Genomic DNA, 27,367 nt, shown 5'->3' with positions numbered 1-27,367 from the left:
TTAGAAAATGTTTTAAGCTTAAAGAGGCAATACTAAGAATGCCACCTGTAGTGGGTTCCAAATGTCATCCCCTAGCTAGAATAATTCAGTTGATTTTAACACGCATGGTTTATGCGCCAACTGTGTGTGAGGACCAGAGACATATACCACAAAGAGAGTGGTGGGTTTGTACTTGAGATGCTAGGTTCAGTTCCTGATATATTGAGGACTCTCACGGAAAATTCTTTTTTGTGAGGCAGTTTTTCTCCTTGAATCAAAATCATTTCTGGTGTTTAAAAATATTAGTTCTATCAGTTGGGCAAGTCAACCTTTTTGATCCTCTATTTCCTTATCTTCAAGATGTTCTTTGATGATCTAGAGGCCTCCTTAAAAAAATTTTTTTTTAAATTGAAGTATTGTTGACACACAATGTTGAATTAATTTCAGCTGTCCAACAAGAGTGATTCAAGAACTCTACATGTTATGCTACGCTCATGACAAGGGTAGTTCCCATCTGTCACTGTGCAACCCTATTACAATACCATTCACTATACTCCCTGTGCTGGACCTTTCATCCCCATGACTTTCTTATTCCGTAGCTGCAAGTCTATATCTCCCACTCTCCTTTTCTACGCCTTCTTTAGTTCTTATGCTCTGGATTTACAATATGAGATCTTTCAGGTATAACTTAGAAGAAAGAGTGTTGGCACATAGAAATTGTCCCAAATTTTCCTTGTGGTAATTAATGCTCTCAAATGAGATTTAGAGAAATTAAGTGACTTGCCAAAGCCCCATAGATGGACAGTGAGCAACATGGTGGGGCCAGGTGGAGGCCCCATCCTTTACTTTTGAGTCCCTCTAGCTGGGCGAGCATAATCCTGAGCAAAATAGGGATACCCACAGCAACAGGGTAAACGTGGACCATCTCCCAGAAGGCATCCATCCATGCTATTCATGACTTTAAAACTCTATTTTTGCATTAAAATTAAAAATGGCTTAATAGGGGCGCCTGGGTGGCTCAGTGGGTTAAAGCCTGCCTTTGGCTCAGGTCATGATCCCAGGGTCCTGGGATCGAGCCCTGCATCGGGCTCTCTGCTCAGCGGGGAGCCTGCTTCCTCCTCTCTGCCCGTCTCTCTGCCTACTTGTGATCTCTGTCTGTCAAATAAATAAATAAAATCTTAAAAAAATGACTTAATAAAGAAGAAAATAGACCTTTCAGGTAAAAATGAAACTGCAAAGACATTTTGCCATTTGCAAAATCCCAATTTTCTGATGGTGTCAGAGAAAATGTAGACATGCGTGGGGATTTTTCAGCGCTGCCTTTCAGGTTACAATTCCAGGCTGTGAGGACACCTATTTTCTCTCTCCTGCTAGTGCAGCTATTTTGGTGCCAAAGCTTGCAAGTACTTTCAATAAAACTGCAATATTTTCAGCCCCCAAAGAAAAGTAAGTTGTAGAAGAAGAGGGCATGTGAGGTTGACCACTCCATCTGGGAAGACCAATGAATCACCAGAGGCTCCAGCCCAATCAATGCTTGCTGAGAAATTTGGACATCAGACAATGCCCTGAGTGCTCCAGGGGGTAATGAACAAATGTGTACAGTGGTGAATAGATCGATTCCTAGATGAGCCCTATTAACATAGCCATACAGCATGAAACATAGTTATTATTTGGGACAGGACGGGGCACAAGCAGATAATGCTCACCACAGTCATCTCCTTGATATGATAGAACTGGATAGTCTCCGAAGTGGGGTTCTCACCCTGGATGGAAGTCAGCAAGACGTGCTGGAGGCAAACATGAAAAGTTTTCTATTTATCTATTTTGACTTTATCTTTTAACTTTTTGTACATTTTCTAAAATGTATACTGTGTCAGTATAATGGAACATGTGGCTTTACGAGAAAATACATGTATTAGGAATATATCTCAAATTCGCTTTATGCATAGCTGCATGATCAAAAAGTTGTAGGGACGTATCTCTGGGATAACTCTCTGTGCTTTGATAGTATGTTAGTGGAGCCCCCATCTTTTGCAGAGGACCAGTGGTTAAAGTCAACGGTTAGGCCCTGAACCGTGCGTCCTCATTTCTTACTGCAGCAAAGAGAACTAAAATATGGCAAAGATGGGCATTGATAATTATCTATTTTGCACTCTTTATATAATTGGCTTCTTGTGAATGGACGTTTCCACACTAGGCCCTTGGAAAAACCATCACTTGATCAATATGTTAATGTGACAGGCCCTGCCAACTGAAGAATATTGTTGCATTTTCAATTGGAGTTACAGAGAAGCAAGAAAAGGAATCAAGGAAATTGGACAAAGAGATCTGGCTCATGCAAACAATACTTCTTTACCAGGAGCACTTCATATTGGTTTTGTGCTTTCTATTTTAGGGTTTTTTATTTGTTTTTTTTTTTATTTTGTTTTGTTTTTCTCAGTAGGAATTACTCATTTTAACTAGTAAGATGATAATTACTTTCTTTCATGTAACACCTTATCATTTATAGAACATTTTTATGCTATTTCATCCCAACAACCACCCTGCTAAGTAAATAGGCTCAATTTGAAATTCCCACATGGTGAAATGTACAGACTGAGTCTTAGAAAAATTAAGAACCTTAAACAGAGGTCCTTAGAGCTCCTGACTGGGGTGTTTTCTGATGTATTGTACTGCAGAGAAAGAGCGGTGCAAAGTAGATGATTAAGAAAGTGCTCCCTGGTGAGACAAAAAAATAAGTTCTTCCATTCTCTTCCCTCGAGCGTCCCATCACCTACCTTTGCCATTTTGTTATTCTCTTCCTTTTGCTATAGAATGACAGCATTATAATCTTAAAAAGTCCAGAACAGCCTTATAATTTTAATCCAACCCAAACATATCTAGCCACAGGAAATGTGGAAGGAAATACTCATCACTAAAGCACAAGGGAAGATAAAACAAGAGAGAGGCTAAACAGAGGAGAGCATGGAGAGGGAGGGGTCTGGTTCAGTTAAAGAATTTACTGGAAGGATGAAGGAGGGTACTCCCCACCTGTAGCAACAAGGCTTCATCACAGCTGAAAGTAAGCCTCTGCCTGTTTCTTCTACATCTGTTAAACAGACAGGCCCTGAATGCTCAGCCAGAAAGAGAACCCTGGAAGGATACCCGAGAAATGGTCTTTGACCTTTAAGAGCTTAGCCTTGAGTTGAGGAGGTGAAACACAAAAAGTGAAGCTGGGAGAAAAGCAACAAAGGCACAGAATAGCAGAGAAAAGACCACTAAATTCGGAGCTAACCTGTATGGTTTCATTTTTTTAATAAGATTTTATTTATTTGTGACAGGGAGGGGAAGAGAGAGCAGGAGTGCTGGGGAAGGGTAGAGGGGGAAGGAGAAGCAGACTCCCTGCTGAGCAGGGAGCCCCCATGTGGGGCTCGATCCCAGGACCCTGAGATCATGACCTGAGCCAAAGGCAGAGGCTTAACCCACTGAGCCACCCAGGGTCGCCAGTTTATATGGTTTCAAACAGTCTTAGCTTTGCTGCATGCCGGTTGAGTAGTCAGCGCTGAGCGTTTCTGCTTTCTGGGTCTGAGTATCTCTTTAGGTTCTAGGAACAGCTGGAATTGGCATCTCCAGAATTTATGTCATTTCAAATTCTTATCTCTTATTCTTTAATAAACCTAAATCATTTGTGCATGTGAAAATACTGAGGGAATGCAAGAGAGTATGTTTGAGTTCTAGAGAAGGTTTGCAAAATGCTGATGTGGCTCCCATGTCCCTTCCTATGTCCATGGCGATGCCTCTCTTGGGGGATGGTTATATTTGCAGATAGGCTAGAATTAGTAAGGGTTTAATGAACTATGGGGGGGAATCGTGCTGATCCCTGACTGAAGTTTTACCAGTCCTTGGCAAAATGAGGACATTCAGATATACAAATATTATATTTAAGTTTTGATAATATTCTGAGATGAATGTCAGCCTACATTGGTATTATAATATTCTAATCTTTATAAATTGATGGTGAAAGTAATAAACACACACCTACACACACACGTCACCATTCTTTACTAGAAAATTAAAAAGACATCTTCTTCCTCTTCCTTCCCCACCTGTGGATTACTGAGCCCTCTTTTCTTAGGATACTGACAAGTTCCTACTGAATTTTCTTTAGTGGCTTTTCCTTGACAGAGTAAAGCCCAGGCCCTTATCCATGAGTATGAGCTTCCTCAAGCTGCTGACAGAGTAGTACAAACCTTATGACTTAAAACAGCATGGATTGATTTACTCACAGCTTCGAGGCCCGAAGTCTGCATGCTGTCCGCAGGGCAGGACTCTTCCTTCCCACTGCTGGTTGCTGGTGATGCTTGGCCAAGTTTGGCTTGTGCCACGTCTCTGCCCCTGTTGTCACGTGGCCTTCTCTGTGTGATTGTATGTGTGTGCACTGCCATTTTCCCTGTGGGTCCAAGTTGCCTTCTTCTTAGGAGGACGCTGGTCATTGGATTATGCCTCCTCCTCCAACCCAGTATGACCACATCCTAAATGAATCACATCCGCAGAGATCCTCTTTCTAAGTAAGTTCACATTCTGATGTTCTGAGTAGACGTGAATCTGCGGGTACTCTCTTCAACTCAGTACACCTCGCGTGGAAGGTTCTTCACAAGTTTGCTGTTCACAGTCTCAGGCTCCAACTACTTCATCCCATTCATCCTTGTGTTTTGGGGGTCTGTGGTTGTTTAAGTATGGATGCTGGATTTCTGGCTCCAAATATGGTGCTCTCTGAATGCAGCAAAGACTGAGCTCTATATATTTCAGCAAAAGAATAGAAATGAAATTTAGGTTGTTCAGAGAGTTTGAAGAGAAACCTCTATCTTGTTTAATTATATTAGTGGAACCAATTGGTGAATAAAAAGAAAGTAAAGGAGATGTCATTTTTTTCTGGAAAGTAATAAAAAGAAAAATAAAGATACCCTGTAGTCCAATCATTCCTTTTTCCTAATAATTGAGTCTAAGGAGAAAAGTTAGAGGAATAGGAAATAATTTCTGTGCCATGATATTCCTTGGGGAATTACTTTCAACAGCAAAATAATTGAAAATAAATGAAATGGCCCCTGGTAGGGAATCTGTAAATATATTGGGATATATACATTTCTGTACCCATTAAAATTTATGATGGCAGAATTAAAAAATATGTTAACAGTGGGAAAACACAATAAAATCTCAAATAAAAAACTGGAAATGAAGATGTACAGTGTCATCCCAGTCATCTATTTTTTAAAATTTTTTTTAAGATTTTATTTATTTATTTGACAGACAGAGATCATAAGTAGGCAGAGAGGCAGGCACAGAGAGAGGGGAGGCAGGCTCCCTGCTGAGCAGAGAGTCCGATGCGGGGCTCGATCCCAGAACCCCGGGACCATGACCTGAGCCGAAGGCAGAGGCTTTAACCCACTAAGCCACCCAGGCACCCCCATCCCAGTCATTTAAAGCAGTGCTTCTCAGTTGGGGGAGATTTTTGTCTTCAGGGCACAACTGTGCTGTATGGAAACACTTCTGATTATTATAGCTCAGAGAGAGGAGGACAGAGCTCTGGCATCTTGCGATTGGAGGTCAGAGATGCTGCTGAACTTTCTGTAATGCCCATGACCACTCCCCACAACAAAAACTTATCCAGCCCCAAATATGCCATGGGGGGAGAATCCTTGACTTAAAACATCATTGCTTCATCTTTCCATTTCTGTCTGTCATCTTTAAAGTAGAAGTAATCATATGCACTTTGTAGGGTTACAGTGACAGTTGTTGGATAATATAGGGAAAACACTAGGACAGTGACTGGAACACAGTTCATCATTCAGAACGTGCTCGTCATTCACTATTATCTGTCATGGTGCAAAGAAAGAGGAGATATAGCAGAATATGACAGTGGTAAGACTATAGGTCTTGTCAATGCCTTCCAGCCAAAGAGCTTCAGGAACATTTTGATAGTTGAACAAGTTGCAGCCAGGGAGGACACAAGCCATGGGAGATCATGGGATAGCTTGGCATGAGAAAGGACCTATGATAAGGTTTGGGTTTCAGTTGAGTGACTTGTGGGATGTTCTAAGGAAGCAAGGGGTTCATGCTAGATTGGGCACTAGTGGGGACGGTTCTGTCACTGGGCATCTTAAATTGACCTTACCTCTAGGATGAGTGGGCGAGGGTGAGTTGTCATCCGTAAAGAAGTAGCTGTCATCCATTTGGGCTGAGAGAGGGAGTGCTTGGTTTTGTGCAGGAGGCGCAGTGACCTTGCAATAGTCTGTGCCCACACGAAACTAAGAAGGGCCTGCTTGGTGTCATTTTGTCATGGTCTCAGTGTAATCGTGTCTTAGGCTGGTATTCCACAAGGTGGCTTATTTCCGGAAGGAGAGGAGCGTGGTCGGCTATGAGTGTCAGAGGCTGCTCTTGCTTTTGTTCTCAGTCCTTTTCATTTCCTTTTCACTTTTAACTATTTTTGAATCTTTTCACTTTGAACTTACATCACATTTATAGTAAGAACAAATACACGTTAATTAAAAAATAACAAAAGGCATGCTCACAGTAAAATGAGGCAGGTCTACAGTATTGTAGAATGAAATCTCAGACCCAGGGGTGCCTGGGTGGCTCAGTGGGCTAAAAGCCTGCCTTTGGCTCAGGTCATGATCCCAGGGTCCTGGGATCGAGCCCCGCATCGGGCTCTCTGCTCAGTGGGGAGCCTGCTTCCCCCTCTCTCTCTGCCTGCCTCTCTGCCTACTTGTGATCTCTGTCTGTCCAATAAATAAATAAAATCTTAAAAAAAAAAAAAGAAAAGAAAGATCTGTAAAATAGGAAGAAGGAGACAATTATAAATAATTTGCATTCTTCCCAATAATATTTCATGACCTGTGCTATGAAGGAGTTTGGAAAAAAAAAGAAGTGTAGCTCGTTTTTGATACCCTCTTTAGGTGGTTCTCTTTATGTACTATAGAAGCTGTAGGAAAGGTTCTTTGTGGTAATGGCTTTTAAAATGAATTACACGTGCAGAATTGACTCGGTTCTTCAAAGGTAGGTATCAAGTTTGGATGGTATTATGTATCAATCAGTTGGATCTTGATGGATAGAAAACGAAATGTGCTTTGTCTTTATTCTTTGAAAGAAGAGAGAAAAAAACCATATGGTGCACGTGAAAGGATATATGAATGTCTTCAGGGTCTCACATTCAATAACGAGCAAAGAAAAAACTGGATTTTCCCTCTTTCACATTTTCCAGTAACATTCAGAGCAAGAAAATTAAATTAAGCATATTTATGCAACAACCCAAAGCAAGAATCTTCAAGGACAACTTTAAAATATACATGAATTCTCTTTATATTCTGAATCCTTTTGAAAGTGGGTTTGGGGAGGTCTATTGAATTTTGTAGTCTTAGTTACTTTGTAATCCTTATTGGATTTTTAAATGTTAGGAATAGTGTTTTCCCATTATACTTATTTCCAACGATCCAAAGGTCAAAAAGGAAATGGTAAAACCGTTTGTCTAATTTTAATCCCCAGAGTCATTCCAGTTCTAATCTAATTGTAATTTGTTGGAGGTTTTGTTGACTTGTTTCTAGCCTTAATTGGTGTGAATACATTTACTTCCATACTTGACATATTGGTCTTCAGTATGACGTGAGAAGGTTATGCTACATGAGGCCAAGGTCATGGCTGCATTTTCCCCCCTCTGCATCATCCTGGGTCCTGAGCTCCATATGTAATTGCTCAGCAGTTTGAATGAGAGGACTCCTCCAGTGGAACCCCAGGAATTTTTTATATCAGTGAATCCTTTTGTGTGAATCCAGTGATTCAGAAAAGAAGCATTTTGTATTCCCTTATCCTTTCGTAGAGACTTTGCAATTTAAGCTCATCTTCTCTTCCAAATTTTTTTTTAATTTTTTTATTTTTTTACCTTCTATCACTGATCTCTTTCACTCACTCATCACATTTGGTCTCACTTTTTAAGTAGCTCAGATCTTGAGATAGTTTCCCTCCCTCATTTCTTATCCTCCAACCAGTTCCGTTGGAGGATAGTTCTTTTAAGTTATTTTTCTCAAACATGAATCTGGATCCTTACGGTCTCCAAAACTTCAGATGACTCTCATTGCTTCAAAGATGTGGTTGTCACTTTGTAGCACAGACTTGAAAGCTCTTCTGTACTTACTCTCAACCTCTTTCCCTGGTTTTATGTACCCTCCCTTACTCTTCCACAACCTTTGCCCTGATAATCATTCATTCAGCCAGTCGTTTTTTTGTGTGCCTGTTGTACTGTCTGACTGTGTCTTTTCCATCTCATTTCCCACATTCACTGTATACTTGTGTTCACTTATTTTGTTCCCTTTTGAGCATGTCATTCCCGTTGTTTTCCACTGGGAAAAATCTATGTGCCGTTTAAAGCCTAAAGATTTCCAGGATGCTGGGTGCGTCAGTCTGTTAAGTGTCTGCCTTCAGCTCAGGTCATGATCTCAGGGTCCTGGGATGGAGCCTCTCACCTGGGCTCCCTGCTCCTTGCTTCTCTCTCCCTCAACTGCCCCCCCCCCGCTTGTGCTCTCTCTCTCAAATAAATAAATAAAATATTTTTTAAAAAGCCCAAAGTTCCTCTCTATGCAAAACTTCCAGGGTTCTCCAGATTGACCTCCTTTGCTCTGTTTTCCTTTGTGCTAATAGTATTTTGCTCTCCCTCTGTTTTGAAGGTCTGGGATACATACATCTTCCCCGTGTCCTTGGCATTCCCCTGCCTTTCTTGCCAAAGAAAACTTCTTGAATGTAAGAGATTCTTTCATCCCTCTGTTTGTCTGCATATTTCTTATGCCACATAGCAAGTGCCAGATCCCTGGGAAACCCCTCTGTACGACTTGAGGAGACTTTTGCACAGGAACATGATCACACATTGTTCTGAGTCTATGCAGTGTGGTTACAGAGGTGCGGGACATGGTGAAGATCTGAGATAAGGAAGTTGAACAAGTTCAGGAACTGAGGCTGTTGGGCATAATCTGTTGGGCATACTGTAGAGACAAACTGTGTTTCTTTTGTCCGGATGATAGAGAGGGGGCAAGAGAAAATATTAGCAAAACACATACTAGGTTCTGTGATATTATTAAAGTGCTGTGGTCAATGTAAAGTGCCTTTTGAATATTGATCCCCATGGGTCATTGTGCCCCACCTTCGAAGTGTGGGTTAGAAGCAGGTGTGGGGGCATCTATGGATGGCCAGAAGGAGTGTGGTTTCACTCTGGCTGATGGGCTTTTCATAATGAACAAGTTTTGTTCTACATGTATTCTGATGGTCTGAAAATAACACTAGCAAAATATCATTAATTAGAACGTAGGAAGAGATGACCCAAAGGGTCCCTTCTAATTCAGAAATTCTGCAATCAGATACTACTGAGAGTTATTGAAAACATTAGGGTTAAGAAAACTCTTGCCCTCATTACTTGGGATGATTTTGAGGGGAAAGGTCACATTTGAATGAAAACCAGCATAATAAACGTAATCCCTGACATTGCATTAGGTTTTATGTTAAGCTTCATATAATCTTGTTTTGGAATTAATGCATCTAGGGTTACCTGTTTTTATGTTCCTCCTTCCTTCTTAATAATGATGTCAAAATACTCTGATTTTCCATGATGGTTAGAATAGCTTAATATTTGCACATGGTTGTGTGTGGATGTGTGTGTGTGTGTGTGTGTGTGTGCGCCCACGCGCGCATGCTGCTGGAGTAGGTTACTAAACTGAATAATCATGTGGCATTTGAAAAAAAAGTCACATGAAAGGTAAAATTACTAAGCACCAAGCTAAAGCTCTTCTCATTCTTTTTAGTTTTCTTGAAGTTTTTAAAGATTTTATTTATTTATTAATTTAATTTAATTTAATTTTTGAGAGAGAGCGGAAGAGAGAAAGGCAGAGGAAGAGGGAGAGAATCCCAAGTGGGCTTGATGCAGGGCTTGATCTCAGGACCCTGAGATCATGACCTGAGCCAAAACCAAGAGTCAGATGCTTAACTGACTGAGCCACCTAGGCATCCCAGTTTTCTTGAGGCTTTTAAAATCAAAAGGCCTTTTTGGTTATTTTTAGTGGATAAAATGTATTATATGCTTCTATATTCTGAGTTGCGTGGGGGTTATAAGAAATTAGAAAGAATTAGGAACCATTCAAATAACCATTTTGTTCAAAATTGCTTCAATACCTTAATGGATTATTTTTTTCTATTTATATTTTGTTATAAACACTTGTCTGTGAATATATTTCAATGTAAACACATTCAGTTATACCTGCACCAAAATATTCCAAGTTCTTTGTAGTTATCGTCCTTTAATGTCATTTATATAATTACTTCTATATGAGGCATCAAATTTGTGGGGTTTTTGCTTTTTCATTGCTTAGGAGCTCTAAAAGAAATAAGCAAGATTATCCAGTTGTGTCGAGCAGGTGTTTCTGGTATCCCAGTAAATACATTTTCTTCATTATCATAAACAAGTATTATTAGCGTTTTGGCACTGAGTAAATTTCTGGTTAATGTTAAGTCTGGAAATAGGTTAGCTATTCTTAGCATTTCATTTGGCAAGATGGTATCTAGCTTCAAAAACCCTAAAGCCTGGGTTCAGATTTGCTTTGAAACCACTCGCTATCTATCATTATGCAGTTTACTTCTTTTCCATGTTGACTCAAAAATGACATAGGCTTCGTTAGCCTATCGTGGACTTCCATGTTGCTATTCCATTTTATTGTAGCATTTTCCACATGTTTGACTCATATACTTAATTGAGTAATTACTTCCTGACTATAGATTTTCTCTAGAATATACATTTCTTAAAGGAATGAATAGATTTTTCTGGAACTTGGACACACTGGGTAGCAAGCTTGACTCCAGACATTATCTGTGCCTTTGCTTATCAGATTATTGTTATCCAAAGGTAATTTCTTATGCATATTGTTATATCACAAGGAAAAATCATGAGAAATGTGTTTAGGTTAGCTTTATATTCTGTATGTGACTGAATTTCATCTATTATTTTGACTTGTTTTGGTTCAAAGATGATTTGACCCACTCACCTCCACAATAGCTGGTTCTGGGAGCTATTTTTCTAGAAAAAAATCAGCAAAGTTGAAGTGTCCAGTAGATATCTCACACTGGACCGCCATCCGATTAAAATGTTTCATCAGCAGGGTGGGGCATTTCACTGATATCCAACATGTTTCTAATTTCCTTGATTTAAATGTCAGGGGCATTTGGCTTATCTCCTTGTATTTAATGAATGATGAAACAAACATGTTATCAGATGGGCCTACAATATTTGGAAAGAGTAGTTTTATCTACAAACCCTCACTTGACTCACACACAAGAAGATGGAGACGTTCAAGGTGACCACTGGTGAGGTTGGATTCATTATTCAGTCTTTGCCTTTTCCTGTCATCCCTCGTATTCTCTAGCTCACCATAGAATCTCAGGACAAGGAAAGACCTTTCAGGTCCCCTCCTCCTACTTCTACATTCTCTTTTAACAAGTAAGGAAACAACCCAGGTAGGGTTCGTGAGTTTGCTGAGGACAAACCACTGTTAGAGACGGGACCGCAGTTGGAAGTTCCTGCTACCATCTGGCTTCTGCCTGTCAACCTGACTTAAGTTTCTACTCATTTATCCTCTCTCACTTCACAGTAGACATTAAAGCCTTCTTGTGTCTTGCGCACCTAAGGCTCATGCCTGCCTCAAGGTTGAAAGCTCTTGGTTTGTGTCGGTCTCAGATGCTCTGTGTGAGATGTTTGCCTGGCTTCTCATCCTTTTGCCACATAGTCATACCACTTCTGTTCCACTCTGTTTCCTTAGCCTTTAGTCTCCTGCTCTGTCCTTGTAATTAGAACCTATAAGGTTGTTTTATTTGTTGTTTACTTATTATTGCTTGCCTCCACCATTGGATTGTGATTTTATAAGCATGGAGACTCTTGTTTTCCATTTACCCCTCGTGTGTAGAACAGAATCCAGCAACACATAAATGTCCGGTCAATAATTAATAAATGAGTGAATGAGTGAATGAATGAATCCTGTTCTTATAGTCCAGTGCAGAGGGGGCAAGTGCCTGGGCCTTGGCTTAAGATGGGACTGGTAGCTTAGCCACTTCCACGAGTGTATCCTTGGCTAGGCAATTGACCAGTCCAAGCTGCAACCTTCTCAACTGCAAAATGGACATAAAATTAGTATCTCCCTTGAAGGTTTTGTGAAGGCTTTGTGATGTTTATAAAGCATTTTCCAGAAGCCTGTGACATAATAGATGCTTCATTAAGCTTTAATCACTAATGTTGTTCTATAAGTTATTATTTATGTTATAAATAATATTATTTATATATTATATAAATATATATTATATAAATATGTATTATATATGTTATGTATGATTTATTTATTGTAAATAATTTTATTATATTTTTATAATTTTATTATATTTTTATTTTATTTATATTTATTATAAATAAAATATTTATTATTTTAATATTTGAATTTAATAATTATTTAATTTTATTTAAATAATTTAATATTTAAATTTAATAATTAAATATAAATTATGTATAATATATTATACATAATATATTATATTATATATTATAAATAATATATATTATATATAATATTATATATAAATATATTTATAATATCACTTATAATATTATTTATGACATAATAACATAAATAATAACTTTGTAATTATAAATATAATTAACTTATAAATATAATAAACTTATTCATATAGTAGATATTTAATAAATATATCTATATAAATATAAATTATAATGAAGTTATAATATAACTGATAAATAATTTTATAATTCTATTACTCTGTAAGTCATCATCAGGTTACCTCCAGAAGAGATTGTATAATTTAAAGCTCATTATGAGCTAACATCAGCAAAAAGGCAGAAAAAGGAGTTTTCTCTTGTCTTCCTCCTCAGAGTGCACTGATTTAGACAGTCACCCGAGGACGACAACGCCTTTGGAGAAAAGTCAAAGTGCTCAGTAGAGAAGTTCCAGAGCACTACTGGAACAAAAACAGTTCCGGATTGAACACATTGAAGAGGTATGAGGAACTGTTTTACTTTACCTCTGTCACTTCTCCCTCGAGGTGGCACAGATCATTGCCAAGAGAGACCTTCTTGGCCCACACCTTTCCCCTGGGCAAAACTTAATGAGTGCCTGGATTCCCCAGCTGTGTGAGATGCTACCAATGAGGCTTATTTTGGTTTTGCCTCATGCAGAATGCTGCGATGTGCTGTACAACTGGGAGGGGGTGGGGGTGCTGGGAGAACAGCTATCAGGGCTCTGGGGGAGCATCAGAGGGACACAGGGCCTACGAACCAGTTTGCAGACTCCATCAGGAAGCCCATCCGTGAGCCTCTGGGGACACCTCATCTGGAGATCACCCCAGTGGCCACAGAGGCTCCTCATGCCTCACCCCTTATGATGATTGTCTACCCTTGACCTTGTGTGGGCCCCCTAGGGTGGTAGGTGCCAGCCTCTGCAGATGCCTGACTGGTCACTATGCACAGAAAGATCCCCTTGCTCTGTGGGCTTGGGTGAAAACACACTCACTTGAGGGTTCAGCATCGTCCTAAGGAAAGCAAATAGGAAGCTGTCATCACCTAGCCTGTCTCTGCAGGATAGAGAGAGATGGCACAGAATCTTAAGAATTCCCACCTAAGAGGGAACAAGAAGTATGGAAAAGACATATCCGTAGAAGGGGTCCAAAGAAGACCCCAGAGTCCCGAACAGGGCTGACAGAAGGTATTTCTCTCCTGAAGCCTACATTAAGAAAAAAGAGAATTCTCAAATAAACAGCCTGACTTTATGCCTTGAGGAACTAGAGAAAGAACAAACTAAGCCGCAAGTTAGCAGAAGGAAGGTGATAATAAAGATCACAGTAGAGATAAATGAAATGGAGTGTAGGAAAACAGTAGAAAAGATGAGTGAAAGTAGGAGTTGGTTTTTTGAAAAGATAAACAATATTGACAAAACTTTGATCTTATTAAGAAAAATAGAGAGCAGATAATAAAATGATAAACAAATGAAAAGATGTTAGAGCTGATTCTATAAAAATAACAGATGATCTTAAGAGACTACTGTGAACAATTATATACCAACAGATTGGATAACTAGAAGAAATGAATAAATTCCTAGAGTCATACAACCTAATAAGACCGAATCATGCAAAAATAGAAATCTGGACAGACCAATAATGAGTGAAGAGATTGAGCATATAATACAAAATCTCCCAACGCAGAATAGCCCAGGACCAGATGACATCACTGGTGAATTTTACCAAACATTAAAGAAGAATTAATTCTAACCCTTCTCAAACTCTTTCCAAAACCTGAAGAGGAGAGAACACTTCCAGATTCATTTTATGAGGCCAGCATTACCCTGATACCAAAGCCAGGAAAAGACACTATAAGAAAAGAAAACTGTGAGTCAACATTCCTGGTAAATATGGATGCCAAAATTCTTGACAAAATACTAGTAAATTGGATTACACAATGAACGAAAATGATCATACACCATCATAAAATAGGACTTACCCTCAGTGATGGTTCAACATCCACAAATCAATAAATGTGATACACCATAGTAATGGAATGAAACATGAAAACCATATGGCCATCCCAACAGAAGCAGAAAAAGTATTTGAAAATATTCAGTACTTTTTCATGACAAAAATTCAACAAATAATAAAGGCCATATATGACAAGTCTACAGCTAACATCCGCCTCAAAAGTGAAAGGTTGAAAGTAGAACAGGAAGAAGGCAAGATGCCTATCACCACTCCTTTCAACATAGTAGTGGAAATCCTAGTAGAGGTGGAAATTCAGTAAAAGTGCAGGATATAAAATCACCGTACACAAATCAGTGGCATTTTTACCCACTAACAATGAATTATTAAAAAAATAAATAAAGGAAGCAATCCCATTTATATCAAATAGCATCAAAAACAAATAAAAACAAAACCAATAAACAAAACCAGAAAAAACTTAACCAAGGAGGTAAAAGATCCATACACTAAAATCTGTTAAGACATTGAAGAAAGAAGTTGAAAAAGACACAAATAAATGGAAAGATATCTTATGTTCATAGATTGGAATAACTAATGCTGTTTAAATGGCCATAATTCCCACACTATCTGTAGACCCATTGCAATCCCTATCAAAATTCTAATGGCATTTTTTTCACAGAAATAAAACGGTCCTAAAATTTATATCAAACCACACAAGCACCTTCATAGCCAGGGGAATCTTGAGAAAGAAAGAGAAAGCTAAGGGCATCATACTTCCTGATTTCAAACTGTTGCAAAGCTGTAGTCATCAAAAACAGTATGGTACTGGCATGAAAGTGAACACATAGACAAGTGGAACAGAATTAAGAGCCCAGAAAGAAACCCATGCATATATGACCAACTGATCTTTAACAAGCAACCATGAGTATTTAATGGAGAAAAGACAGTCTCTTCAATAAAAAATGTTGAGAAAGTTGGACATTCATTTGTGAAAGGATAAAATTGGGCCCCTATCTTACACCATTCATAAAAAATAATTAGAAATGTAATAAAGACTTCAGTGTAAGACTGGAAACCATAAAACTCCTAGAAGTAAACATAGGGGAAAAGCTCCTTGACATTGGAATAGGCAATGATTTTTTTAAAATATGGCACCAAAAACAAGCAACAAATGTAAAAATAAACAAATGGGACTATGTCAACTTAAAAAGCTTCTGCAGAGCAAAAGAAACCATCAACAAAGTGAAGAGGCACCTTATAGGATGGAAGAAAATATTTTTAAGCCATATATCTGATAAGGGGTTAGTATCCAAAATATATTAAAAAGCTCATATAACTCAATAGCAGGAAAACAATCAGATTAAGAAAATGAGTAAAGGGCTTGAATAGACTACAAGTAGCCAACAGCTCCATGAACAGCATGAAAAGACGTGCAACGTCGCTAATCATCAGGAAAATGCAAATGAAAACCAAAATGAAAAAAACGCCTCACGCCTGTTCAAATAACTGTCATCAAAAAGACAAGAGATAATGAGTGCTGGTGAAGATTTGGAGAATAGGGAAGCCTATTGTGCTGTTGGTAGGAATGTAAATTGGTTTAACTGTTATGGCAGACAGTATGGAGGTTGGTCAAAACTTAAAAATAGAACTGTTGTATGGTCCAGCAGTTCCCTCTTTTGGTTATATATTCAAAGGGAATAAAATCACTCTATCAAACAGGTATTTACCTCCCCCACTCATGTTCACGTGATACACACATGCACACATACATGCACATGCTCAGTGGAATATTATTCAGCTGTAAAAAAGCAATGAGATGCTGCCATTTGCAACAACGTGGATGAAACTTGAAAACATTATGCTAATAAGTAAAGTACATCAGATGGAGAAAGACAAATACTGTATGATCTCACTTACACATGGAATTCAAAAAAGCTGAACTCCTAGAAACAGAGAAGAGACTGGTGGTTGCCAATAGCTGGGGGTAGAGGAATTGGAGAGATGGTGGTTAAGGGTACAAACTTGGTGTTACAAGATAAGTTTTGGGCACACTCATGTACAACATTAACTATAGTTAATGGTACTCTGTACTTTAGAGTTGCTAAGAGGGTAGATCTAGATGTTTCATCCCACACACCCACACAAAGAAGAGTTTTTTGGTTAAAGCAAAGAATCTGATGCTATCTATGTGAAAGATTCACAGAATTAAGGAAAAGCTAAGAACCAAGTTCAAAAAAGAATGGGAATTTGAATGAAACTATGATCTAGGTACCTGGAACTTGAGGGAATACCATCTCCTGTTGTGTTGTTGTTTTTCTAGGACATGGGTCAAGATTGAGATTCCAGGAGAGTGACTCAGATGGATGAAGTTTTGTTAGGAGTAGTTGGGGCTCCTGCTGCATACTTGCCATCAGTCTGTGTCAGAGAGGACTGGGCATCCCCAGACCAAATAATCAACTCCTGCTGGAGAATGTTGGCAAGTTCAGAGCCCCAGGAAGGCAGCAGCCACCTTGGTCAAAAGTCTTGGACATCTGCATATTTGGAAAGCAGTTGAAGGTTTCTTTTCCTTGGTGAGCAGCAAGCCATGAAAATGGCCGGGCTGATTTGTCAGCAAGCTCACATCCCCAGAGCTGTGTTGGCGAGAAGCCTCTTTAACGATCGTGTGTGTGTTTGTGTGTGTGTGTGTGTGTGTGTAGCATTGAACTATGCAGGACAAGCGTTGCCTCAAATCAATACCGAAGCCCATTTAATATCCAGCTAGGTGACAAACTGAATAACTCATGAAAAAGTTGTCAAATGTGTGTTCCCACCTTGGTACAGCTTTAGAGAATTAAGCAGTAGGTTTTTTTCTGTGTCTTCCCTTTTCAAAAAATTGACTGTCAGTTGTTTTGCAAAAGGGGAGCTCTTAGTAATTGGATTGTTTTGCAGTTAATATTTATCGAGCATTGTAGCAGAAATTTGTCATTATTTTTGACTGTTCAGCATCTGAACCTTATTCCCATGTTTGGAAAACTCACTTGATGATTCCAGGTAGGAGTGACAACCTTTCTTCCATTGGAGAAGCTGAAACTATTGCCTTCTTGTTTTCTCCACACCCTTATAATGGGGTGGGCGTCTGGCCTCCAATCTGTGCATTGGCTGTGCCAGCCGCAGACCTGGACTATGAGCTCATGACGTGTTGAAGCTGGGGCGCAGGGACTGCTGTGGGGGCAGGGTTCCTGTTGTGTTAACCCCATTCCTGGAGCAATGGCATCAACACCACTGTTCACTGCTGCTCCGTCCCTAACCATGAGACAGGCTTGTGGCTCAAGCTGCCTTGTCTAGTGCTGGGAGACAGCAGTAGCAGTGATGTTCTTACCATAACATCCTGTCACTGGATTTGGGCTCTAAATAGTCAGTCTTCAGCCCATAGCAGATTTTGAATCCTCCCAGGAAGTCTTCGAGTTAACTAACACCCTCCCGCCAAATTCCTTTTGTGCTTCAATCAGCCACAATTGGGATCTGTTTGCCACTAAGAACCCTGGGGGACACCATACTCTATAGCGACTTTGGCTCCTTCATTCATTTACTTACTGATTCATTTATTGCTTAATTCATTTATTCAAAATATATTTGTTGAAAGGACGGTTCTTGCCAGGCACTGTGCTCGGGGCTGGGCCCCTCTGGTTAACAAGGTGAAGGTTACTGTCCTCATGGAATTTCACTTTTGCAGAGGGAGACAGGTGACACAATTAAACAGACCAGATCAAATGACCCAGGAGGTGAGTGCCATGGAAATACCTAAAAAGGATAATGGGATAGCATGCAATGTGTGTGGACTCAGGGACAGGCTTTCTGGGAAGTTGTGTGTGACCTGGACCTTTAGAGACAGTCAGGAAAAGATTCAAGTAAAGAACATGGCAGGCATGGGAACAGCAAGTAGAAACCTGCTGACCGTGAAGGTGAGAGTGGGCCAGTGTGTCCAGCCCCTTGCCCAGGGTCACCCATCTCGGAAGTGCGGAACCCAGGTTTGAATCCAGGTAATCTCCTACCAAGGTTTGTTTTCTCAAAAACTGTAATTTGGAAACTAGAGAAACAGAATGAGGGAAGCTAAGAGGTTAAACTGATTAACACCAAAAAGGACAGGGGGGTACATGGTGGAGATAAGCGGGATCTGTGACAGAAGAGGAGGGAGAAAGGAAAAACCCAGAAAGGGATGAGTTTTGGAGAAAGGTCTTTCAGGAGTCTGGAGCCCATGAAATGAGATATTTGGGGATGAGCAGACTGAGGGAAGATGAATGTGCAGGGCAGATCGGCTTTGACAAGAAAGATGCAGTCTCGGCTCTCATGGAGTTGACAATGTAGTGGGAAGATGGACATTGAATTAACAACTAATCAGCACTGCCTAATTACAAGTAGAATGTGAACACCATGCAAGATATTATTCAACCATATTGTAAGGGGACTGGAGCTTGTCTGGGAGTGGAGGTGATCAGGGAAGGATTTTCTGAGGAAGTGGCATTTAACTGCTCAGAATATAGAAAGGGGATGAGAAGATTGCAAGCTGAGGTTCAGAAGATTAATGACTTACCCTTGGCCCCATAGCTCGTTAATGGCCAAGTCAGGGTTGGAACTCAGCCTTCCTGTACTCCGGGTCTAGAGTGATGTACTATGTCACTCTCACAGTGACACTCTCTCTCACACACACACACACATCTGCATGTATGGACACCCAAGGGCTGCATTCTCTCTTGCCTCCTTGGCCCCGGGGGGTGCTTCCTACAGGGGAAGCAGTAATTGCTAATGACATTCTTGGTGCCTATGTACTTAGATCACTTTATCAATCAAATGTGGCATTTGGTGGCAGTCCTGCCACCTGTCTCTTTTCATCAGTGTCAGAGACTCTTTCACTGCAGGCCACAGGTGCCAGCTGTCAGCCTGAAATAAAGTGGGGTCCGCCCCAGGATAAGTGTGCCTAGGGAATCGCGTCAGATTGAATTTCTCATCTGACAGCCCTTTCTGAGTTTGGGACTCAAAAAGGAAAAATAAACAAATTATGGATGAGTAAACAAACATGTGGTTGTTGATGAGGCATCAGGCTGGCTGTTACTGGGGCTTTATTAATCACTGTGCCTTTTTCTCTGCTCTCTTGGTCCTGGTATCACGTATGGTCTATTGAAATATACATGAGTTTAATAGGCATTAGCGTAACTGGGCAACTAACCAAAGTGCTGTTTCTGTGGCAATGATTTTTCTCATAAGGCAGTAACTATTTCCTATAGGGGCTGTTTTGATTTGAGAGTTGGAGAAAGAAGGGGAACGAAATGGAACAGTTTTGTTCCCATAAAGCTGGGTACTCTGTTAGGCGTATCATATATCCATATACTATCTCATTTAATCCTACCCAGATACTGGTGACAAGTAGACATCATTATTCCCATTTCACAGATGAGACAAGTGCCCCCCTAAGAGTTTAAATTGATTGTCTTAGGACCCAACTAATAAGTGTCAGAACTGGACTTAAACACGAAATCCAGGACACCTGGTTTGCTCAGTTGGTTAAGTATCTGCCTTCTGCTCAGGTCATGATCCCGGGATCCTGGGATCGAGTCCCGAGTCAGGCTCCTAGCTCGGTGGGGAGCCTGCTTCTCCCTCTGCCTGCTGCTCCCCATGCTTGTGCTCTCTCTCTTCTCTGTGACAAGTAAATAAATAAAATAAAAACAAAACAAACCATGAAATCCTGTTACTGTCTCCCCTTTATCATCATACCTCCTGGTTCTCGTTATCACTTTCATAGTCCGTGTCACTGTCATCACCCAGCTGAGGCTGCAGTGTTTGAGTTTCAAACAATGTCAGTGTCATATCACATTTAGCAGAGACAAAAATATCTCATGCCCCCAAACCAAAAAGAATTTAAAAGCATCTTAAATCTTTCTCTTGGGTCTTGAAACATTCGTTAAGAAGGGAAACAAAGCATGTTGCATAGTAATGTGTCTAAAGAGATACATTCCATCCATCTTCCCCAAATCTGCTCATCCCCGAAGTTCTCATGTGAGTGCTCTAGTCCCCCACCCCGAGATCTCACTCCAAAATTCATCTCATTCAGGGCTTTCCTTTTTCCCTCTGCCTGCAGATGCAGGTTTTTCTCCATCAGGGAGTTCCTTGCTTCTTTCAGTGCAAATTATTTTAACCTTTTTACTTTTTCCAGTTCTATATCTTTCCTTCCCTAAGTATGGTTTGTTGAGAAAGCAGATCTTGGTAACACATTCCCTGGATTCAAACGTTGGTCCAGCCCTTTTTAGCTGTGTAATCTCAGGCAAGATACTTGACCAGTCTGAGTCTCAGTTTCCTCTTTGGCAAAGAACAGATAATAATACCAGTGTCATGGGACTGATTTGAGGAATAATAAACAAGGTTATACGTGTAAAGTGCTTACAACAGTACCAGATACAGCCAACCCCTAGGAAATTACTAGTGTTGGAAAATTAGCTACCATTCCTACTGCTTTTATCTTGATCAATTCATTAGAAGCCAAGTACAGGAACCTAGTAGCAGGCATATTTTCCTTACAAGGTGGAAGGAGGAGAAACTCTGAATAGTCTCATGGAATTTGGGGTGGGGCTCTCCTAACATACTTACACTATCATGATAATCGTACATTTCCATAAATAATCACTGATATTATTTAAATCAACAAAGTTATAGTTATATTGGCATTAGTAGTTATTCATGATTTCAAAGCCAACAATATTAGTATCATACCAAGGTTTTTCTGAGTGGCTCGATATTCATTGTCTCACACATTACCTTCCATTACCTACATCATCTAATTTTTTAAAAGATTTTAATTATTTGTTTGTTTGTTTATTTGTTTATTTATTTTAGAGAGAGAAGGGGAGGGAGAGTGAAAGAGTGGGGAGGGGCAGAGGGGAAGTGAGAGGGAGAAAGAATCTGAAGCAGACTTTGCACTGAGCGGGGAGCGTGACGTGGGGCTCGATCTCAGGGTGACCAGATTGCAACCTGAGTCAAAACCAAGAGTCAGATGCTTAACCAACTGAGCCATCCAGGGGCCCCATCTTCTTGAATTCTTACGATAACTCTTTCAGATAGATCTCATTACTGTCCCTATTTGACTGATGGGAAAAAAGTCAGTCTGTAAAGAGATAAGAGGTAGAGTAACTTTGCTAAGACAGTGTTTTTTAATCTTTTTCATGTTGTGGCACACTTAGAAAATGAAAATATATTGGGCTAAACTGTGGTGGAAATAAGTGGCTGAGATATATAAGATATATATAAGATATATAAGAGATATATAAGAGCTGAGAGTCACTTGTAATCCATTATAAGAGCTGAGAGTCACTTGTAATCCATTATCAGCGTGATGGCTAGAATGCCGTGTTCTAAGGGAGAAGCAGGGCAGCGACTCAAGTCTATCAGACCTCAGCGTCCTTGGCGGATGGAGTAGCTCCCGTTGGACCAGCCCTTCCCCAGATCATTACAAATGACGGATAGTGTGTGTGTAGTATGTATGTATGTATGTATATATAAACTACATGAACACAATGGAGAGTGACCTAAGGACGATAGAAACTAGCAGGGAGTTCATACTTGCAAGAAGGGCATGGCACTGAGGGAGTTCCCTGTTTTTATGATTTTACTTAGTGTTTTCACTGCTGTGTGAGCTAAAACCTGCAATCTTACTGGTATGAGGAATTGAAAGAGAGATTTTGGGGCCGCTTAAGAAGCTGGAAAGTGGAGGAGAAAATCTAGAAAGGAGAGCACCGTAAGGGGAAGCCTTGTGATCTCTGCCCAAATCACTGGGTGACCCCTGAGTCATGCAAGTGCGAAAGCTAAAATATCCAAGTTTCAGCAGATACCATAGTAGAGGCAGAATTTGGAGTTTAAGTCAAGTTGAATGTCTGCTTAAATAAGCAAATGGCAACAACAGTAAACACACCTATTCAGAGGAACATAATAGAACCAGGCACATATAATCATGGACAATATCTGGGATACGATCCAAAATTACTAGATATAGACGTGTGAGAGAATAGGAAAATGTGGACATACTCAAGGCAGTGAACAGAGATAACCCCAAGGTGACCCAGATGTTAGAATTGGCAGACAGGATTTTAAAGCAAGTATTCTACTTATGTTCAGGAGTATGGAGTGAAATGTGCTCATAGTGAACAAACAAAGTCCGTGCTCTCCATCATCTTGCTATGCTGCCTCCCAGATTTTTCTCAGTATACTCTTTTCCACATAACAGGTTTGAAAAAATAAAGGATAGATAAGTACCTTGCCCAAATTCTTCACAGAGTTCAGAGTTGACACCAAAGCCCAGGTATTACTATTATCCTCTCAGTAGAATTTTCTCTTGAAGTGAAGAGCTCACATGCTATAGTTGATCTGACTTGATTTGACTCACTTCCTAGCTATATAACCTTGATAAGTCATTTAATTCATCTAAGCCTCATTTTCCTTAAATAGTTGCTGTGAGAATTATTCATGCTATTACAAATAAAATGCTTAATGAAGTGCTTGACACATAGTACGTGCCTAATAACATTTTAGTTATCATCACCATCATCATTATCATTGCACACCAACTCCTATATGGATTCCTGCCTTACTGGTGTAATTACCCCATCAAGCAGTCAAAAGGGAAAAATTCTGTCAGGAAAATCTGCTCCTGGATTGCTTCCTGTATTTATTCAACATTTAATAAGCACTTACTTTGTACAAGAAGATGTGCTTGATATAGAGGAAATATAGCCCCATGTAAGACATTGTCCTTGCTCTCAATAAACCATAACAAGTTATTTTGAACATTACATAATTTGTGTAGAGGGAGAACCAAGAAACCCTAGAACTGCATTTTTTTCCTGATTTTTAATATCTGGCATAGATGAGCTAATGAAGGTTTCAAGAGTGCGTGAATCCCTTTGATGACAATAATGAGAAGTAGTTTTCTGGTCCCTGTTAGTGCTCCTTTATTTGGGAGCCACTGGATCCTACAGGAAGTTGAAGAAAGTTATGGAATGCTCCTTGGACAAATGTAAATGCTCACACAGTTTTAGAACCTACTGTGAGGGGCTCGCTGACCCCCGAAATCTATTCACAGACTCTCTGTTGCAGAGATCTTGATTTCTATGATGTAAAACTGGCTACCTCAAGGCAGCACATTTTACTGTTGAACAGCTCAAAGGTAGGAAAGACCTCTTCTTCACTGAGATTCGCGTCTGAACTTTCTGCTCATTCCGTGGTCCTCCTTCTTCCCTGCAGAGGGCAGTCTGCTGCCTTCTGAGGGCCAACAGCCCTCCAAGAATTTGAGGGCCTTTAATGAGTTCTGCCTTGGCCTTCTCCGGGCTGAAAGTTTCCATTTCTCACGGGGTTCGTCCTTTCCCTTGGGATCCAGACCCATTAACAGCCTGATGGTTGGCTCTCTATAATAACTCTGTGAGTTGTTTCCTTTTATCACAGAAGTAATATACCTTTGCTGTAAATTAAGGTAAAACCAGCTGAAAACCCAAACAAACCAAAAATGATACAGTTTTATATGAAATGCAAAGTAAATGTATTTGTGAGCCCCACTTAGGCAAATTACATTCCTCCAAACGACTGTCAAGGGTTTGTGGATGCTAGACAATGTCTAGGTGTATACTGTACATTTATTTATATATACGTACATTTTTTTTCCTCAAATAGAATCACTCTATGTGTACTGTTTTATAACCTTAAAGAGCATAACCTTTTATAGACATTGTTCTATCTCTGGCTTTTGATTACCTCATTTAAAAAAATATTTTCTTATTTTATTTTTTATTTTTTTTATTTTTTATTTTTTTGGTGACCCAAATGGCATCAAAAGTTAGAGTCCAGAATAAAACACAGGTTTTCATTATTCAGCTTAGAATCAGGGTTCTTGTAATAGTGATCATTGTTTCATTTGTTCAACAAATACATATTGAGGGCATAGTGTACTATGTGCTGGGATGCAGACCTATACTATGAAGTTAGGAAATTACCCTCGAGAAACTCATGGTTTAGTGGCAAAGATGGATATTCCAACCAAAAATTATGAGTATGATGAATCTATGATTACACTAAATTTGTCCCTAAATTTCAGTTATATTTGCCTCTTGTTTTTGTCTCTTTGTAAACTGATATTTACAAATATGTACGAAGTTAGGCCCATTTTTAAATAGATAACCGTTTATCTGCTTTGGGCCATGCTATTGAAGATTCAGGAACCACGCAAACAGTATGAATCTCACCCTATAGGTGGTAGCCAGAGCTACCAGAAACATCTAAGAGTTTTGTAAATACCAGTGGTTTTATTCCGATTTCGAGTGTGAAACATAAGCCACATGTACAGATGAATAGAAGTTGCATAGAGATAAATTTTATAAAGTTCTTGTTTTACAAAAGAACTATCAGAACTGTCTACAAATGAAGATTTGGGGGAGTAATGAGGTCCATGTTACTGGAGATGTTCAGAGCTTGGAAAAGAATGTTGAGTACCAAGTAGAGGGATACTTGGGTGGCTCAGCTGGTTAAGCATCTGCCTTTGGCTCAGGTGATGATCCCCGGGGTTCTGGGATTGAGCCCCCAGTGTTGGCCTCCCTGCTTAGTGGGGAGTCTGCTTCTTCCTCTCCCTCTGCCTGCTGCCCCCCCTGCTTGTGCTGTCTCTCTCTATCAAATAAAGTCTTAAAAAAAAAAAAAAAGAATACCAAATAGAGTAACTGGTATACAGCAAACATTCAGTAAATATTCATGGAAGATTGAGAAGGAAGGAGACAAGGAGAGGAAGAAAGGAAAGGGAGAGAATCTTCATTCATTAAAAGTATTTATTGAATTTATTGAATACCTGCTCTGGGCCTGGCTCTGTACTAGTGACCAGAAAAATGAGAGTAGGAGCTGAAATGATCTCACTGACCCACTGAATTTATAGAATGTAGCAAAATACATTCAAAATACATACAAAATACAAGCAAAGAATTACATACATTTAACTGCAGGTGATTGGAGGTTCTAAAGGAAAAGCCTGGCAAGTTCTGAAAGCATGTGTAGAGGACAGACCTAGGCTTAGGTGTGAGGAATGACTTAAGAATAGAGGTGTATATGGGAGCTGGAAAGGGGGTGCTCAGGCATCCGTGTGGAGTATGTAGCTGGAGAGCACCAGAAACCCTCAAAGCCTACAAGAAAGGCCAATGTCACCGAAACCCAGAGAACGGGGTGGATGGTGAGTTAAGATGGAGCTGGAGAAGTGACGGGGGCGGCCAGCTAAGGCAGAGCCGTGAAGTCCACTGTGAGAAATTTGGGCTTATTCTAGGAGTATAAACAGCAAGGGAGGGACATGCAGAGATTTGCTTTTTACAAGATGATTTTGGCTGCATTGTGAAGAGTCATCTGGAGGGGAGATAGAGGCAGATGTGAAGAGCCCAGTTTAGGTGGCACAGCACAGTTCAGACATGTCAGGGTGGGAGTGTGAAGAGTGACAGTGGGGATGGACAGAGTGGGGTGCATTTGAGAAATTTAAGAAGTCAGATGGGTATGGCATCTTGACAAAACAGTTGAGCAGGGGATGTTTTCAACGGTAGGAGGGTGACGAGGAGAGCTCTAAGGTTTCTGGTTGGTGCATCTGAGTGACCGATGGTGTCCGCTGAGGCAGGAAGCACTGGATTGCAAACCTCAGGGTCAAGGAAGAAAAAAATCCTCATTTCTCTTTAGCATATGTTGACTTTAAGGTACTCTGAGTCATAGGCACTGTTAGATGTTTTGGATATTTTATTTTATTTAATTCATTCTCATAATCATTTTATAAGTTAGATACCATTTTACCTGTGTTCCAAGTGAAGCTATCAAGGTACTAAAGATCAAATTAGAAACCCAAAGTCCTTCAGCGACTTACGGTGGAGCTGGGATTGGAAGCCTGGTCTAGCCAACTTCCAAGGCTCTGATATTTCTACTCTGTTTTTCTTGCTGAGAGTTTAATCAGCAAGATGTTTGTCAAGTAGTTAAATTGTTGATACATATGAAGGCTCTTTTTCTAATGGTATTTTGAAACCTTAAAAAAATAACATTATTTTTATACTAATAGGGTTATGCACTCCCTGATTTCTCCTTTCTCAATTTTTCTAGAGATTTAAATAGGAGATTGATACTCCTAGCTTAATCAGAGCAGGTTTTCATGCCAAAACAATGCAGCCACAGTGACTTGAAAGTGACTGTTTATATAATCACAATGAAATTATCTTGTGAAATTCATCAGCCACTGCCCAGACTGGTTACAGCTTTCTACAAAATGCATAGCTGGCCAAAGCAGCTGAATCATTAGGGCAGAACTGTCCATGAATACCTTCTTTAGCCTGTTGATCTGGCAAACTGAATGTAGTTGTCTCTAAGTAATGGAGTGCTACTATTGTGATGGGCTTGTATGGACTCTGAGCATAATGGGCTTTTTAGATGTGACCCAGCAAAACCCGTCCCTTTTATCAATGGGGGCCACACAACCTAGCAGAGAAAGTGACTAGAGCAGGAGATCTGGTAACAGAGCTGGGCCAGGAAACCATCTTTACACACTCTATTGCCTTTTCATTCTGTCGCCAAATGTATGCTATTGGTGGAGAACAAGAGGGAGAGGTAGATGTGTGGGGGAGAGATGGTCTCGAATGGAAAGATAGACGGGTTTCTTTTTAATAGCTATCAGAATGTTGATACTTTGCTTGTATAATTTAATTGTTCTGACAATCTATTGGTATTGGTATTATTAGCCCCATTTAGCAGATGAAGAAGCTGAGGCTCAAATTACTAGCTTAGTATTAGCATAAACACCTAAACTGTATGTATATAGTTTATATATGCATACATTTTT

Source organism: Martes martes (genome assembly GCF_963455335.1).
Source record: "Martes martes genome assembly, chromosome: 5".
Classification (NCBI taxonomy): domain Eukaryota; kingdom Metazoa; phylum Chordata; class Mammalia; order Carnivora; family Mustelidae; genus Martes; species Martes martes.
The sequence above is the reverse complement of the archived record's forward strand: the minus strand, read 5'-3'. Positions refer to the sequence as shown.